The sequence below is a fragment of the Python bivittatus genome, unplaced genomic scaffold, assembly GCF_059951505.1.
Source record: "Python bivittatus isolate LINGU-HERP-01145 unplaced genomic scaffold, Pbiv_v1 ctg000330_np1212, whole genome shotgun sequence".
NCBI classification, from domain to species: domain Eukaryota; kingdom Metazoa; phylum Chordata; class Lepidosauria; order Squamata; family Pythonidae; genus Python; species Python bivittatus.
This window is the reverse complement of record NW_028277058.1, coordinates 41,016,778-41,036,262: the sequence shown is the minus strand read 5'-3', so window position 1 is coordinate 41,036,262 and position 19,485 is coordinate 41,016,778. Positions and strand designations below refer to the sequence as shown.

The window sequence follows — 19,485 nt, the reverse complement described above, 5'->3', positions numbered from 1 at the left end:
TAGCGATCAGAATTAGCAGCTATTGATAGCCCTGATCTACTTGTCTACTGGTCTAATGCCGTTTTAGGCTTCTGATGGCAGTGAAATTCCACAGTATAAATATCAATGGCATGCTAATCATGATTCTCCTGGAACCAGGGTAATTATACATATTTTTTACTTAGAAAGTACTTCCTATATGATCAGTGAAGCAGTATTAAATCTAATAAGATTATCCACCTGACTTTGTAACTACATATTACAATGCCACACTTATGGCATGGGTGGGGGGAACTGATTTCTAGTTTCTGTCACCTGCTTTAACACCCCTTGAACAGCAAGTGCTTCTTTTGCTAGGGTTATATTACCCTATCCTTCAATCCTGTTTGCGTATTTTCCATCAAGAGCAAAACACTTACTCCATTGGTACTCAGGGTATGAGAAGCAATTGAAAGGGGCAGGCAAAGATACATTGCAATACTAGCTCAGTTATATTTCTGCCTAATACCTGCCATGACACCATAGCACTGTTGAGCAGGATTCTGCAATCCTAGATTACCTACAAAATCCAGGAACAATCCATTTACCACAAATCCTACATTGAAAGTTAGTAGAAAGTTTGGATAGTATTTTCCCCATTTTCAATGAAATATATGTCCACTGTGAAATCCCACAAGATCTATATTACTTGAGATGAGGTAAATATTTTGAACAGCTTTTCCCAATCTGCCACTCATAAATCTCCCAGCCAGTTAGGTGGTTGTGGGAATTCTAGAAGTTGCAGTCCCAGTGTATCTGCAGGTTGCCAAGTTGGAGAAAGCTGAATTACCACTTAGAATGATTACATGATACATGATCCAGCTAGGCAGCAGCTACCAGAAATAAACCCCACTGTTAGTCATTCACACTTTCTCCCCCATGTTATAGAATCTGGTTGCACAAAGCACTTAGCATTGATTTCTGCTTGCCAAGACACAATGCCTAGGTTGGCCTGCCCCCTATTCATTACAGAGGAAAGAATGATTCTTGAGCGATATAATACCGAATCAAGATGTTCAGTCCTTCCTTTTGGCTTGATTATTTTTACTTGAGCAGTAAGAAACCTTGCTTATAATAAATACACATTTTGAAGAAGAGTGGAAAACTAAATTCTATGCTGAATACAAAAGGTTTATAGAATGCTATTTTTATAAGATGCTTGGTGGTTTGTAGGTAGTGCTTAATTTCTAAACAGAGATGTTACAGCTATGGCATGCCTTGTACATTTGCATAAATTTGCCACTCAGAAGTATGTGAGGGAAGCATGAAAATTTGTAAATTCCTGGAACATCTTCCACACAATGTGCAAGGAGACATGGGGATGAGTCACCCAATCTTCCACTCTCCACTCCACCATCCAATTTGGACAGCTAAGGATTACATGCATAGTGTTGATATATCTGCTGCTCTTGGATACTATTTTTTCAAGTTTGGGGAGCAAGCTGGCGTTCACCCTTCTACATGGAGGTGAAAGCCAGTTTGTTGTAGTTACTTGATAGTTTGAACTCACTTGAAATAAAGTTGAGTTTTCACTCTGGAAACTGCTACTAATTCTGATAATAAGTGAACCTATCTTCACGTGCTACCTTTTGTACCATCTGACACATATTAGACCCAAATCTTAGCACTGAAAGCAAATACTAGACTGAACCTAAAGATGTTAAGTATTGGGTTGAACTTGGGCTGTATCTGGAAGATTTTGATTAGCCTTAATGTTTTCCTCCTACATAGTTATAAAGATAGAAAATCATTCACTAAAGTACTATGTACCATTACACTGACCAGGCAGATGTCTTTTGAAAATTCAAGTACAGCGGGAAAAAAATGCTGTATTTCAGCGTCCCATCCCATCCCAGCTGACTCCATTTGCAGTATTTGCTTACAGTTTAGTCTGGTGCTACTTATTTAGTCCCAAATGCAAATTTGGGAGGGAGTTTTTTTTTTTTTTTTAATCTATCTCTAGAACAGTGTTTCTCAACCTTGGCAACTTTAAGATATGTAGACTTCACCTCCCAGCTGGCTGGGGAATTCTGGGAGGTGAAGCCCATATATCTTAAAGTTGCCAAGGCTGAGAAACACTGTTTGAGGGGAAAGATATTTGATGATTGCTGGCCACCTGTGTAGTACTAACCAGTAACACAAATACCAGTAATACAATACTACCCAGTAATATAAATACGAATAACTATAGAACAGCGAGCAGTTGTCAAAATGAAGAGCATATAGATTACTGGTGGAATGGAGACAATTTAAGATATACTTCTTTCTGCAAGAACAGGTGAGAAATTACCATACTGGAACACTGTGCTAAATAGCCTTTATATTCTTGATGACATTATACATCCTAGCATAGAAATGATTCCTTATTATGGTCAGCTCCCTGGCTAGGTCTTTCTACCTAAAAAGATCTGCTAGTTTTGGTTTATTCCAGTTCTAATTTTTCCATGTTTAGGTTCAGTTCATCCCATTTCCATGTCTTTTGAGAACTGTTTTTAAAAAAAAGTTTGCACAAACGGAGTAATATTTGTCCCATAATATACACATTTTTCCATGCAGTTTCCCTAATAAACGTATTTTTACAAGTGCTTTTACTGAACAAAATGCATTTTTTTTAACCAGCATACACATTTCTGCACATACTTCTCAACAATACATGCATTTTCCCCTTTTTTTCATGAAGAGCTGCATTATAAAATTTGAAGAATTTCTCTCCAATATTAAGCTCAGTCTTGAACACTGAGAAGATCCTAGCAAAACTGAAAAATGCTGGGACCCTATAAAGTGTTTAAAAAAAAGCCAACTTTTTTTGGCTTGTGTTGTGAATGTGGACCAGAAAGAAAAATTTTGTGTGTATCACATAATATGGTTATTATTAGTAATATTAAGTATTATTAACATTAAGTATTAATAATATTGAGTATTTGTAATATTAAATATTAAGTGACTGTGATTTGACTTCTTGTTAAAGCTATTACACACACTACAGTTGGATCTCATTTGGGCTACTATTACCCACACTCTAATGCAAAAATACGCAGGATCATGGGACATTCCATTTTGGCTATCATGACTAATAGCTAATAGATCCAAAGTTTTTTTTTTTAACAGCCTTCTAAACAAGTGGCTCTCTCCACATCATGCAGCATTCCCCTTTGATTCTTCTCCTCTATTCATGTTCTGATCTATAAACTAGGGCTCTGCAAATCCTTTAAAGTGACCATACCGTTTTCCAAGCTGAGATGCCTACAGAGCACTATGCAAAGGCAAAACTGAGAAACTCAGTTTCTGAAGCAGTAGCATGAGCCTGGAAATAGACTTGGCTTCCTTAAAGATTCAAAAAGAGGCGCTGTACACCCACTTGCTTGTTTTCCATGGATTTTGAAGGACTTGCACAGCCATACAGCTTATGCCCTTATCTTGTCAGAGTACACTGTTCGTCCTAGATATGCTTCCCAGTTCCCACAATGTCAGGCATATATGCCAGGGAATTATCCCTAGAGATATACTGCCTGATACCAAAAAAAAAAAAAGAGGAACATACAACAGTTTTTAATTCACAGTGTTCACTCCGTGCACTTCTGTGTGATATCTGTGGAATTGTCATGTTTGCACAAGTTTAGATTATACTCATATCCAAGTACAATAGGTTCCTGCAATGTCTTAGTTCGTTGTTAAGATGACGTAGAATTCTATGTTATTTTTGTATCAATGGGTTTTGCATATAGCAACTCCCTTCTAGAATTTGTGTAAACCATAGGAAATAATTCCTATAGGAATAAGTATTAGCTTTGTTTTGCCAGGTTAATTTCTATTATAAGGATGCAAAATTAAGCACATGTCACTTGCTAGGAAGAAAGGAAACACACTTCGAGAGTCAACTCTGCTGAATACATTGAAAAGCATAATCCATAGGATTATGCCGCTAACCCCACCGAAGCAATTAATTGGACTGACTTCTGAATGAATGCAGTTGGAATCAGGTTGTAAGACCTGACCTGCAGTTTTCTCTGTCCATCCTGGTCTCCTACCCTCTTCAGTTTCTTCCCTTTCTTAATTTACTCTACAATATCCCTCAGTTTGTATAGTCATACTTCAAAGAAAAGGCCTGTCTCATGCTTTGAGATAGAAGAGGTTACAAATGTCAAAAATGCATAATGGGACTTAAATAATATTAAAAAAAAAAACTAGTTTCTCATTCCATTAGCCTTAGGATTAATTTGAGTGTCCATTGTTCTTATTTAGTTTACAGATAAAATGCAATATATAGCCCAGTGAAAACAGTGGTGGATGTAACACAGCTTCTTTATCTTCTCACAATTTAGAGCAGAGTAAGCAGACAAAGACACAAAGGCAGTATAAATTTACATGTCAGCTGCATGCATGAGACATCCACACATCCACCCCCCCCCACAGCCCCCGAAACAGAAAAACCGTTCTTCGGCTAAAACAATTCTTGTGCGCTTGTCTGCATTGTGTTGTTTAGTCCTTGAGACAACTGCCCTGAGCTCCTACCTTACAGCCAGCCAGTGCACCGCCTCTGGATTTATTTCTTCTTCTCTAATCCGCACGTCTCTGCTTCTCTTTCACATTTGCAGGCTGCACACTAGCCATGTACACTGTCATCCTGCATCCTTACTGCATCTTGACTGCCTGATTGGCTCAAAGCAGGCAGTAAGTTAAATCAGGCCCCTCCTTATATCTCGATGATCATGGGAGTAGGATAAATTATTGAGTAAAACAGTGAGTGGGCAGGCATGGATATCACAGAGTCTGCTGGAAAGGGAAGAAGTCTTTTCCCTAAAGACTTCTGCATCAGAAGGGCTCCCACCTGATAGATCCAGGAAGTCACCCTGTCAGTAGGCTAGACTGGAGCTGTGGGCATTTAGTGATGGCAGCATGCCATAGGGTACTCAGGTTTTGTTTCAGTAGCACTATGAGACTTTTTATTACACAATTAAAAAAAAACAGAAAACCATATATTAACACACAAATGCTTAACAATTGAAGGATGTCAGGAACAATGCAGTCAGTATATCATTTATTTTGTAAGGCTGTATCAAAATTCAATTTGGAGATTAAATCTGAAGGCCATTTGATTGAATTTCTGAACAGAATACTTTCCAAATTTGATTGGAATGTTGAATGAAATTGTTGAATCAAATGGGATGCAGCCAACCGTGGTTTAGGATATGATATTTCCTACTATATTATTATTTATATATTATTATATTGCAAACCATCTTGGCACAGGGCAGTTCATACTGATTCTTATTGGCCCTTTTACCAAAGTTGTACTTGAGTGTTATCAAAAAAAAAAAAAAATTAGAAAGAGTCCCAACTAAATTGGTTTTGGAGAACTTAAAGCATTAAAAAAAAACAAAAACCCAACTCTACATAATGAGGTGCCTTCATTGATCTTGGGAGGGCTACAGATCATTGGTGTAATATGGAAAATGTCATACCCCCCTAATCTAAAATCTGGACAAATGATGTCTGGCATCGTAAACTAGATGCCTTCTTAATAATAGAGGATTATGAAAACTATAGATAAAAACACCTGGACAGCACCAACATTCCTGTTCCTAGTCAGTTGTGAGTTAGATTGGCTAATGGTCTTAACTTGATATAAATGAATGTCCTATTTTTGCAGGATATTGATATTTGAAATAATATCCTATACCTTTCTAGTCAGAAGTCATCAATATTTTTTTTAGTTTATTTATTTAAATGATTTATATGGTCACCCATCTCACAGCAGTAAATCTGGGTGGTATACAATCCAAATCATAAATGTCTGAGGTCACAAACAGCAATTCTAACCTATAATAAATCAACATTAATTGGCAGAGCTTGGTTAAACTCCTGGCCCAAATGCCTAGGGGAGTCACCAGGTCTTCAGTGCCTTGTGAAAAGTTATTAGGGCTGGGACCAGCTAGTTCTCTGTATGTTGTTCCACAGGGCAGGTGCTGCCCCAGAGAAGGCATGATTCTAGGGTCCAACAAGATAACATTGTCTGATGGAAGGGACCCAAAGCTTTGACCCCCTTATATTGTAACTAAGTCCCAAGACACCCAAGTTTTGTGGTGTCACATGTTCACCATATTTAGTTGGCTGTACTCAAGTGCATTTATGGAGTTATGGTGTTCACAGCTCTTCAAGGAGAAGTTCCTGATTGTCTCTTGTCTATGATACTGACATCTCTTGAATTATTTGATTTTAAATTGTTTCATTCCTAGAATTCATATTTAATAACTTCTGATATAGTTATACCTTCTTATATCGTGTAGAGAGTAAAGAAGATGACCTTGACAGAGATATGCAGGAACCATTACCTAGACAAAAGGACATTTTTTACGTCGGGAATTAGATAACATTTGGAAGTGGCTCAGGCAGACACCTCCCTAATTCACTGAACTATAAGGAAGAGGAGAAAGTATAGCACAATCAGACTTGCAAGGTTCTGTTATTATCGCCAATCTCAATAAAAGTACTTTAAGCCTTCCTACGGAGTTGATCTCCTGGTCTGGTCTACCTAGTGGGACTGACCTATAGAGAGTTCTTAAAGCTAATTTCCCTAAATAAATAAATGAAGAGGTTAATGGCACAGCATTGGACTTTTTTAGATAAAACCATTCATTAGTGTTTTGTGTTTGTGTGCACGTGGGTCTCAGATTTATTTAATTGTCCAGAATTGCTGGGAGTTGGGGGCATATAAATTTAATATATCATCATCATCATCATCATCATCATCATCATCATCATCATCATCATATGAAACATATACAGTGGTACCTCGGGTTACGAACGCCTCTGTTAACGAACTTTTCAGGTTACGACCAGCTCCAGCCGCAAAAATTTACCTCGGTTTGCGAACTCCGCCTCAGGGTACGAACAGGATACGCAGCCATTTTCCCTCCCGTGACATGGTCCGCAGCCATTTTTCCACCCCTGACACGTGGTCCGTGGCCATTTTCCGCCCCTGACACGTGGTCTGCGGCCATTTTTCCGCCCCTGACACGTGGTCCGCGGCCATTTTCCGCCCCTGACACGTGGTCCATGGCCATTTTTCCGCCCCTGACACGTGGTCCGCGGCCATTTTTCCACCCCTGACACGTGGTCCATGGCCATTTTTCCGCCCCTGACACGTAGTCCGCGGCCATTTTCTGCCCCTGACATGTGGTTGTAGGGAGGGGGACTCTCCCTCCAAGCAGTAGCCGTCTCCCTGTCCTCCACATCAGAATGGATTAACGGTAATTACATTGAACCTTATGGGGAAATTTCCTTCGGGTTGCGACCAATTTGGGGTGCGACCAGAGTCACAGAACGGATTAAGTTCATAAACCAAGGTTCCACTGTACACCTCCTAAGTGTGGGCAGACTCTAAGTGGCTTTATACTGTATATGATGGCAATGAAAATACAATAATAATATCCTGGAAAATATAAAACAGTTTAACAATACACTCATTGGGATGGTGAAGATTCCTTCCCATTGTGAGATAAAGGGGAAAGCAGGAACACCTTATTGTTTCCCTTGGTACCTATTTATGGAATAGCATTTCACCAAGCTTCATCACTCTTGACCTTTAAAAATTGAATTATTCAGAAAAATATTTAGTCAAGATCTGTCATTGATACACTGATTACTGCTTTCAAATTGTGAAAGAGCTTGATAGTTTCAAGGATTGATATTTCGGCATTACTGTTATAATTATTTTGTTTTCATTCTACACTGCCACAAGTCTATGTGGAGTGTGGTTGTGTATAAATACAGTAAATAAACAATAAATAAATATGTCTGTGTGTATAAAGTGGTTCTTATTCCGAACATTTTTTCAACCAATCTGTGAAGCAACTTTCACATTAGAAAGATTGAGGTGGGTAAATAAGAATATTCAGAAATATACTGTATGTTGTATGGCTTCCTACTGACTGTATTACAGTATTTCACGATACAAATGGGGATCATGTGTTTATTTCCCTACTTTGGGAAAAATCAGTTTTGATGCAGGATAATATATTCAACTTGCTTTTAAGAAGTGAATGAAATCTTCAAAACCAACTGAACCTGTTTTGCAATATAAATAATTCAGATAATAATAATATTTTATAAATAAAATAATGTATTTATAAAATCATTTGATTTGTTTTTATAAATAATTCAGAAAAAAATGAAGCAAACTTTATAGAAGCTATTTTCTACTTAATGGAGACATGAGCCATACTGTTACCAAAAGATGTTTAAACAGTCCCTTGCTGCAGGCTGTTTTCCTTTTCCAATTAAAAGGTCATGGCTACTATGCTTGTTATTATGGTAACTTTATAATTATGCTAATAGGAATCCTAGAGGCTCTAATCAGCATGAAGGCTGTCTTACCCTAAGGGAATGAAAACAGTAACGCACACAACACAGACTCTACTGGAGATTGTGCAACTGGGGTGTCATGAAGCCTTTACAAAGGTGACATGGATGGAAGAAAAATTAAAATTTATTCTGATTAGTTTTGGCCAGGATAGGCTTACCCTTCAGGATGTTTAGATAGAATATGTGTCAATCAACCCTGGGGTTGTTTAGTTGCATAAATGACAGCTCAACCAACAGCGGATAGCTTGCTCCAGAACTTCCATAACTGCTCATTAAAGATGGGGGTGAGCTCGCTGGCTGGGGAATTCTGGGATTCTGGGAAGTTCATACATATTAAAGTTGCTAAGGTTAAGAAACACTGCTGTACATTAAGCAACAGAGGAAAGGTTCTGAATCAAGATTTTTTCCCTTGGTCATATTTAACATGGAATAGTTTCAGCACTACACCAATTTTCAGAGGGAGGAGGAGGAGGAGGAGGAGGAAAGACTGAATTGAAGGGGAAAAAAATCACTTGGGAAACCCCACACATCATAATCTATAGCAGTGTTTCTCAACCTTGGCAACTTGAAGACATGTGGACTTCAACTCCCAGAATTCTCCAGCCAGCATGGCTGGCTAGGGAATTCTGGGAGTTGAAGTCCATATGTCTTCAAGTTGCCAAGGTTGAGAAACACTGATCTGTAGGATTATCTTGTTAGCTCCATTCACAGTCTTTATTCTCCAGCTGTTTTCTATGAGTTTTGTCCAGGCATCTGAGTTGTCTAAGTCAACCTTAATAGTTCTTCCGCTCAGATAATTTAGGAAAACTGGGTTTTGCTGTAGTCAAAAGTTGGGAAAGAAAAGGCTGCTTACCTTTAATAGCAAGAAACTTCTATTTAAAAAAATCAGTATTTATAACAGGCATCATCAGGAGGCAGCATTCAAAAGTCCATCTTTTTCTACCAGTTTTGAAACTAATCAAGGTATGCCATACGATTGTGTTGCAGTCTAATTTTAAATTAGGTCTTCATCACAAATGCTGGTTCATGGTAGTAGTTAATATTATAATCACTGAGTGAATGGATATTTATCCTCCTCGATAACCTCTTGTCTAATAGTCTTACTTATGTAGGTTTTGAAGAAGATGTAAGAGAAATAAATTGGCAAAAGTGGTGAAATTTCTTAAGAGGAACAGGGAGACCCTAGGTTCCTTTTGTATTCATTAAAGTGTGACAGACTTAAGAAAAATAATTTCTTTCAGGCACAGTCTGGATAAATCAAGCATGCTTTTTGGCTCTAAGGCTTTCACAGACGTCTGGTTTAGGAATGAGTCAGATCCAGACAGCCTATTTTAATTAATTATATATATATATATATATATATATATATATATATATATATTCCTTTGGAAGCATTCTGAGAATTCTTTTTTACAGACAGCTTGGAGCATAGATGGGAAGCCTGGTGTTTTTGAATCACAGCACTCTGGGCAATGGTGTGGCATGCTGGGAGTAGTAGTTCAGCAACAGGAGAGGGCCACAACCCCACTCCCCCCTTCATTAAGGCCTTTGTAACATCCCTCAAGAAGGCACTAAGTTTGTATTATGTGTTGAAAAGTTTTATCTAATGATCTATGCTTTTGTACAGTTTAACTCAATAACTTCTTGCCTTTGAATTACCATGACAGAAAAAGGGCCCATTGCTTCTCCATATCACGCATGCAAAAAAGGAATTCCTGTAAATCTTATTTTTGGGGGATTGTTTCAAGCAATAATTGAACATTAGATGAGAGGTGATGTGATATGGGAATTAACATTTCCTTCTAATAACTATTGATAGTATAATACGGTAACAAATGCCATGATGGGAATTGAAATTGCAACCTTGTCACACAGAGTTTTGGCAATCGGCATTCACAGTGAATCATTCTACTAACATTTTATGTTTGGCTAACTGTCTGTACCGCTAATGTGTTGATTTTGATGGGGAGATTCAAATTTCAGTCACTTCAAACACCCTTCAGAAATGAAAGGAATCAACACAGATCACTTATTTTCTTTCATCCTGAAATGTTTGGGGCAGCATAGACTTAGATATCCATAGGCATGTAGAAAGCCTATGTGGTCACCAATATTTCCCATGGTGGTTGGCCTCATTTCTCTTCAGTCCAACTCTACCTGATCTTACTGGATGGGCAGAAACCATGGAAAAAAGGTGGTCCTTCAAATAGCCTGGCCCTGTGCCATGGCATAGGGCTTTCTGCTGAAGGCTGTATTCCATTTCTGGGAAATTAAGCATTGGAAAACTGTCAGAAATGGTTCCCTGGGACATTGCTGTATTAGTCACTGAAGAAATCAGCAATCATTCTGCTCCAGTGATATAAAAAGCCTAGCCCATCTCCCCTTTCCTTGTCACTAAACCCCTGAAATTAGCCAGATTCTGTGTTAAGAACACATGGCAGAGCAGAAGGGGCCAATATTGTGCCATATGCCATTTCTGAATCTTTTATTTAAACATAACATAATGCAGCTGGCACAACACGGGGCAGGGTCTATGCTTCATTTGAGTGTGACTGGCTTCTATTTAGTCATAGCCAGAGAATGCAGTGCTCTGATTACTCAGTGTAGCAGTTAGGAAGCATCAGTGCCCACAAAAAATAAGCAAGATTGAAACTCAGTTTGATGAAAGTCAGGGAAAGCAAAAAAATGGGGAAAAAATCGTAAATATGTTGATACTGAAGCAAATAGGCAATACTTCCTAGTTTTACTAATGATATAACTGAATTCTTGAGGGTCTAGTTTTAATCTTGAGATATGACAGATCTGTATATGCTTTGCTTGTTTATATAAGGAATCTGAATGAACTATGAACCCTATGTGAATTTCTGACTGTGAACTGGGAATTGAATCATTCAATTCATTCATTCATTCATTCATTCATTCATTCATTCATTCATTCATTCATTCATACATTCATTCATTCAGTTTTAGCCTGCTGCTATCCTTTGACTGTCAGCAGGTTACATCCAGTAGTTTCAAATAAAATATCCACAATGCAATCAAAATTAAACAGTAAAAGATTAAAATAGCAAGATAATAGTATAAGTTATAACAAGAACAAAAACACTGATACATGAATAAGTAGATGGTCACATTCAAAAGTCAAAATCCTCTTAACAGTTCTGTTTTAATAATAATAAATGTATTAATAATTAATAATTTAATAATAATGTAGATGGCTATAATTGGGAAATAGTTTGTATGAGATGAATAAGGTGGTATGTTACTGAATGTCTTTCTGTCTCATTAACACATAATGAAATGTTTTTGCCTGAAGGCTCAGTGCCATGATATCTGGTTTGCATCCAAATTCAGGCAACATTAAGATGCAAAACTACAGTGGCTGGAAATTGTATTACAGCATCTGTACTGAGTCTAAAAAGTCACAGCAAGTAATAAGCAACTATCTGTAAGGGAAGTTTGTTATAGAAAAAGTTCTTCAGCTGGTATGATAGGTCAGTAGAGTAGCACCATGATTCCTATTAGTCATATGGCCAGGAAATACTTTCCTTGCAGAACCACAGTATCATCATGTTGGAAGGAACCCGTTATCCCATTGAGCCAACCCTTGCTCCATTCAAAAATACAAATTAAAGTGTCCCAGGCAAATGGGTTTGTAACCTCTGCCTGAACACACCCAGCTCCTTGGGTAATTGGTTTCCATGTTGGACTGCTCTTATCATTAGGAAGTTTTTTCCTAACTTTCTATTGGACTCTTCCTTCCCGTAATTTAAACCCATTATTCCATGGCCTGCACTTTGGAAAGACAGAGAACAGATCTGCATCTTCATTTATGGGATATCTTTTTGATACTTGAAGAGCAAAATTATGTACTTCTCAATAATCTTTTCTCAAAGCTAAACATGCCTTGAGAAAGACTTTCTCCAGTTCTTCTTCATAGGCTGATTTCTAGTCCCTTTTTCATCTTCCTTGCCCTTTACTGAAACTGTTTCAATATCTTCTCCAGGAACCCTTAACTGTGGGTAGGCAACAATTCAGCAGTCCCATTGGGAGGGCTTGAATAGTCAAAGTCAAAGTCACATTCACCTCACCTCACCCCAGATAGTAGGTAGCCTGATACCCAAGAGCTAGGTGTGGAAAAAAGCCAGAGCTCAGAGTACAATAACTTCATGGGCCATCGGTATTTTGTATTTGCTGGAAATTCACAGGGTCTTATCAGTTTCTTTTCTTTGGTCTTTTTTTTATTTTTGGTAATTTAGAAGCAGGTACTTCTAAGCAGGTACTGCTCAGGGAATTCCGCAAGTATTTTAAAAATCTCTCCAAATAATTTAAATAAACATGAACATGGGACTTAATCAAAGCAGATTAAGCAGAGCCTGAAATGTTATGAATTTTCCATTCATTTCTTTTTCCTTAAAGTTCCAGGCATCCTGACGCTAAGAAGCCTAGTTGAGATTGCCATTATCTCCCCTTACAAAGCAAGAATATTTAGGAAATGGGTATGCACTGAAATTGCTTTGATTGCCTTGGGGATCTATACCAGAAAGGGGGTAGGGGGCAGAACAGCCCTACTAGTTCTCCTGGACCTCTGGGCAGCTTTTAACATCATTAGCCATGAAATCTTTTTTGACTATCTAGCAGGATTGGGCCTAAGGACATTGGTTTGGAATAGTGTTGATTCTTCCTGTTGACCATGTCCAGAAGTGGTATTATAGGATTGCTGTTGAAAACCAGCTATTGACTTCCAGCAAAAGTGGGCAACCCTCTGATGGCCAAGGGACTCCATGAATATTCTGGATGCCTGGAGCAGGTGATGATGCAAAGGGAGTGATTGAAATAGTTCAAAGGGAAAGACTGGAAAAATGTTCATGGGCTTTTTGTGGGAGAATTTGAAGTATTCATTCATTCATTCATTCATTCATTCATTCATTCATTCATTCATTCCTCCACAATGGGCAGCTTTCAAATAAAAGAATGAAAAGAAAATAAAGTGTATCAAGAAAGAGAAAAAATACAATGGTATAAATTATATTAACTTTCCAGCTATATTTTTGTGTGTCCCATTGTAAAATGGTAGGAAATCATGACACCAAATTGTGACAATTACAGTCAGAGTTTATTCAGGGCTTTGAAAAAGTAATTCAAGGACTATATGTAGCCATGCAGCTTTGGTTTCCCATTCCTGACCTAGAATTTTTTAGAGTGTTCCATCTTGGCCCCCATGCTGTTCAATACCTATACAATAACAGTAGAGGAGGGGAAATGGAGCATTGGAGTAGGTACCACTAGTATAGTGTACTGCTTCTTATTCCTCAACTATATTTTTATTGCTAGTTAGTGAAACCAGCAGACTTCACCAAAAAGGTATAAAATACATTTGCTTCCTTGTTCCAGCCCCATCAGTTCTACGTATCTCTTGCTTTTCAAGTGTTGGGTTCTTGATAAATATTATTTTTTCCCATTATGAATGAAAGCTAAGTTGCAGACCTTTGTGTATTTACTTGAGAATAAATACCATTGTATATAGTGGTTTACTTAGAAAACTTGCTTTTGATCAGCTTTTAATTTTACGTTAGCAAACTCAATGTGATTGCACCAAAAATAATATGTCTACAGGGGTCAGAAATTCTTTTTCCTTCCTTTTTGTTTTATAAAATCTATTAATGAAACATTTCAGATTACAAGTGATTTTATTCAATTCCTGAAGCTGTAATTCATTTTGTTGAGTTCTGTTGACCTTCTGACCTAGCCACCACTTTTTCTCTAGTATCTCTTACAATCTCATGATTGAATTACTGCCTTGTCAACACTAGATCTACAACTCTGCAGTTCATCTTGGATACATGTGCTATAAACAAAGAACCCAATTAATTATGAAGTTCTGTTTTCTGATCTGATCTGATCATCATCATCAGTAACAATTACAGGTAGTCCTTGAGTTACGATAGCAATTGGGATTGCTAAGAGATGCGGTCATAAACCATGATGTCATGTGACCACATCACTTAGCAATGGCAATCCAGGCAGTCCCAGTTGTTGTGGTGGTAACATCAAGATGCATGGGTCGTTAAGCAGGAAGTGGAGAGAGAGTCCCACGTAAGGAGTGTGGGGGTGCCACAGAGGGGTGGGGGAGGCCATAGTAGGCCTGGCACAAACCATGCACAAGTTGAGCCTGGGGAGTGCTGTGGTGTGGTGCAAGCTCAAGAAGGCTGGGGAAGGACAGTGCAGGGTGCATGTGAGTGCAGGGAGGCCTGGGAAGGAGGGCACTGGTGGGTGCATGCATGTGTGTGAGTGCAGGGAGGCCTGGTAAGGAGGGAGCTGGTGAGTGTGTGGGTGTGAGTGAAGGGAGGAAGCCTGCAGGGAAGGTTGCAAATGGTGATCAAGTGACTGCAGGACACTGCAACTGGTCATAAGTGTGAGCTGGTTACCAAGTGTCCAAATTTTGTTCACATGATCTTGGGGGCACTGCCATGGCTGGAGCTTTGAGGACCGTCGTAAGCCCCTTTGTTCAGCACCATTGTAACTTCAAACTGTCACTGAACAAATGGTTGTAACTCGAGGACTACCTGTATTGTTTCCAATTCTTAGATGAGCTTACCAGGGTTCTGAATCCTGGGTGCTTTAGGTGACTTTGTCCAAGGCTCTAATTCCTATTTTTTGAAAGGGCTTGCTAGTAGAGGATTCTGGGAGTTGTAGAGAGCCCTCAATTGGGGAAGTTGTTCTACGTTTATATCACTAAATTTTCTTCAGGAGAAAGTAGAATGCTGCCCAAATTTACTGTAGGTACTTAGTATCAGGAGTTCAGCAAAAACATGAAGAGGAACCTGGGTAGGATGGCCCTCAGGTTATCCCAATTCAGGGAAGCAATCAACTTTACTGACAAATTTGGACAGACTTTCAATATTGTTCAGCTCAAGAAACAGGCATGGCAGGGATTTCAGGAATGCTTTTTATTGAGCAGGGTGAAAAAACAGATTCTGGAAAGCCTAACAGAGATTCTCTTTTACCCCTCTTATACCAAAGACAATCAAGGTGCAGTTACTTTGAATTTCTTTCTAACACTTCCCTCTTTCTCAGGTCTGTTTAATCTTTTCTGCAAAGTTCCCCTTCATGGCTTGCTCACTCCTCCCCTATCCCCAAGGTCAATTATATATTCTTTTTCATATGTTTATGATCAGTTTTCAAAGAGTATGGAGATGCCTTGAAGAAGGTACTTAACAGTTGTTATGTAAAACTGGTTTAACCCTGGAAGTGAGTGAGAAAGGAATTCAAGATTGTCCCATCTTGATTCTCTTTGGTATAGGAGCACTTGATAGGGTAGCCATGAAGGCTTTTGAAAATATATTCAGTTGTTCTGATATGTGTATGCCTACAAAGATCCAAGTACTGCAAACTATGTTACTCTCTGTGACACTCTATGGAAGTAAAAGTTGGACTTTTGAAAAAGAAGGATAGAAAGAATATTGATGTGTTTGAACTGTGGTGTTGCAGAAGATTTCTGAGAATACCAGGGATAGCCAAGAAAACAAACATATGGAACATTGGACAAATCAAACCAGAGTTCTCACTTGAGGCACCAGGCTCAAATTTTCTTACTTTGGACACATTATGCAAAGACTGTCTGGGGATGGCTCTCATGCTGGAAAAGATGGAAGGAAAGAAAAGAGGACAACCCGTTGCAAGGTGATAAACTTAGTTATAATTACAGACAGGAATAGGTTGGAAGATTGAAGATTGGGGACAGATCCTCCTGGAGAAAATGCACCTATGTGGTTGCTAAGAGTTGACACCGACTTGACAAAACATAATCAATCAATCAATCAATCAATCAATCAATCAATGTGTATATGTGTGTGTGTGTGTGTGTGTACAAGAGAGAGAGAGAGAGAGAGAGAGACTGCTAGTTTTAAAATGTACCTAATACAGGTAATATAATCTAATAGAAATTTAAATCTAATAGAAATAATACACATGGGGAAGAGAGGAATGAGGAGGGAAGAATAAAATCAAGTATTGGGACAGCTGCACTTTCATTGGCTGATAAATGGGATCTGGTAGACCTCATTCATGCCGTGATGTTCTTTGGAAGTGGCTTAGTTGCCCAAGCTTTGTGACCTTTGGCAAAGATTAAATAGTGTTTCCTTATTGTTCTGAAAGGACAGGAAGGCCTGGCGCAATATGGTTCATGGAAGGACAGGAAGGCCTGGCGCGATATGGTTCATGGGGTCACGAAGAGTCGGACACAACTTAATGACTGAACAACAACATTGTTCTGTGGTCCCAGAATATCTCTCACTTGGAGCTGAGCATACTTTCTGGGAAAGAGAGCAAAACCAAAGTATCTGCATTACTTGTTCTTCCATGATGTTCTTTTTCAAAGTCAGGGATTGCAGCTTCCCAGGGAATCACTTCCCCTCATTAAATCAATACAGCCCATTTAATGAGGAAGGAGGATTAACATAGATTTGGATACCTCTCCTAGCTAACCCAAAGATAAAAATCTGCTCACTCAGGTATGCTTGAAAAGATGCCAAACCCCAGATGTTGAAACCAGATGTGATTATGGGCAGAGGAGTAGCTCAAACAAAGGAGGCCATTCTAGATTTCTTGCAGAGCAAATTCCTTCTTTACCTGTCATGCTTTCCACACCCTGATCCAGATGTTTTCCATGTGTTTGATAAATGCTTATATAAAATATTCCTCCTGTTGGAGTAGACCAGCTTTGGACAGCATGACTTATAAAGCACACCAGTGTTATTCTTCCTCTTGGTCATATTGTAAATATTGTTTTCCCAACTGCACATGACTTATTAAATAATATTTGTGTTGTAATCAAATATCAATTGCATATACCTTGAATGATTAAATATTTTATTCTTCTTATAACTAGGTTTTTAACTTGATATCATTTTAAATTAGGTTTTTTTTCCTTAAAAAAATTAACAGCATAATCCTAAGAGTGCCGCTTTAAGCATATTTTCTCAGAAATACATTATTTCAAAATAATTATGTAAGGTATGGAGTAAAATTAAGAAAGATTTACTAAGATGGGAAAAATTACAATTATCATTGTTTGAAAGAATTTCTGTGGTAAAAATGAATGTGTTACCTAGAATGATGTTTTTATTTCAAACAATACCTGTTTTGAAAAATGATGCACTTTTTAAGCAATGGCAAAAGGATACATCCAGATTTATATGGCAGGGGAAAAAACTAGGGGTTAAAAGAAAATTCTCCAGGATATAAAGGAAAGAGAAGGACTAGGATTGCCTGATTTTAAATTATATTTTGCAGCCTGTTTGGTTTGGATGAAAGAGTGGGTGCTACTGAGAAATAAGAGAATGTTAGGATTAGAAGTATATAACCTGAGGTTTGGATAGCATGGTTTGTTATGGTACAACAAAGTTAAAATTAATGTAGATTTTAAAAACCATTATGTTAGAAGTGTCATACTGAGAATAAGAAATAGATATAAACTCAGGCTGTGTCTGAAAATACCTTTATTGAGCTCAGCAGAAGAAACTTTTTATAGAAAAGAAACAGCGGGCAAAGAGAAATGGTTAACATATCAAGATTTGTTAGTGCAGGAATATCGACAACTTAAGATGAAGTCAAGAGAACAATTGACTGCAGAGGGATTTGGTTTTCACGGGTTTTTATATGCACAATTAAGAGAAAGATTTAATATAGATAAAAAGGTAACTGGAATTGAAGAACATAAGATGGAATTAGAAACTCAGCTATGTATAAATGATGAACATGTGATTGCTAAAATGTATAAACTTTTGTTGAGATTTGAAATAGAAGAAGAACAAGTTAAAGAGTGCCTGATAAATTAGGCTAAAGATTTTGGTTATAATATACAGATGGATCAATGGGAGAGAATGTGGCTAAAAGGATTGAAATTCACACTGTGTTATAATTTAAGAGAGAATTTTATAAAATGATGTACCATAGGTATATGACACCAGAATAATTATCTGAGATGTATAACAATACTTCTAGTCAATGCTGGAAATGTGAAAAACCTGAAGGGACATTTTACCATGCATGGTGCACTTGTGAAAAAGCAAAAAAATATTGAATATAAATACATATGTTGATAAAAGAATGTTAAAGATCAGTATTCAGATGAAACCAGAACTTTTTTATTGGGACATATGGATAGCCAATTAGAAAAGACTCATGGAAGATTAGTTTTGAATATGGTAACTGCAGCAAGACTATTATATGCACAATGATGGAGATGGTTTTTCCCTCCACTCAGTTCACTTTTTAAAATTCTTCCCACTGATGCTAATGAGAAGAGAAATAATACTCTACTGGTGAAATTTTCCTCCCTTGTCAGGGTTGTGTTGGAGAATAATGGGCTTTTTGAACTTGCAAAACCAAGACCTTTCTGCTGCCCTGTCCGTGTCTGATGCATTCTCAGATCATCCTTTGATCATTTATTTATGGTTGATTTGCATCCATTAATGTATCTCTTCTCGTAGTAAATCTCCTCTAGTAGAGCTTTCTGCCAGTCTGATGGGGCATATGCCAGCCCATCAACGCTCATAGATTTCTGTCCAGTAGAGGCCATCTGATGGCATATTTCAAATTTTTGAAAGACTTATTTCACTAATTTCAATGTCAGTTCTTTCACTATATGGTAGTCATGGCCATCATATTAACAATGGAATATTGTTGCATATCAGACTTTCTTAAATCTCCCCAGTAGTTGGCTAAAAGATCAGCTAATATTCTGAATCTCTCCCTTCCAAAACAGACCACCTGTAAATTATTACCTTAGAGGTATGTCCGTTGCATATATTTACTCTCAACTTAAAGCTACAACCATTTACATCTGGGAGTAAATCTCATGAGATTCAGTGAGTTGTACATCTGAATAGACATTCCTATAGTACAATTCCATGCATATCTATTTGGATGTAAATTTCACCAAATTTATGGGGTTTATTTCTAGGTAAGGGCAGGATTGCAGGGTGAAGTGTCTCAAGCTAAGTATTAAGAGGTGATCATATACCATCCTTGCCCCCAGTGAATCTTACAGATTCTTACAGGCTAAGGTTAAATGACGATGCTTCGGAGAGAAGCATTTGG

General features: G+C 37.9%; 1 protein-coding gene across 1 annotated transcript in view; it reads right to left on the bottom strand.

Moving 5' to 3' along the window:
• Positions 1–4,603, bottom strand: part of LOC148215960 (synapsin-3-like) — a 55,548-nt gene extending 50,945 nt beyond the window's left edge. Inside the window, exon 1 of the mRNA XM_088141512.1 lies at positions 4,531–4,603. The gene's annotated coding sequence lies outside the window, so the exon portion shown is untranslated. The remainder of the gene's footprint in view (positions 1–4,530) is intronic.
• Between the last annotated feature and the right edge of the window lie 14,882 nt (positions 4,604–19,485).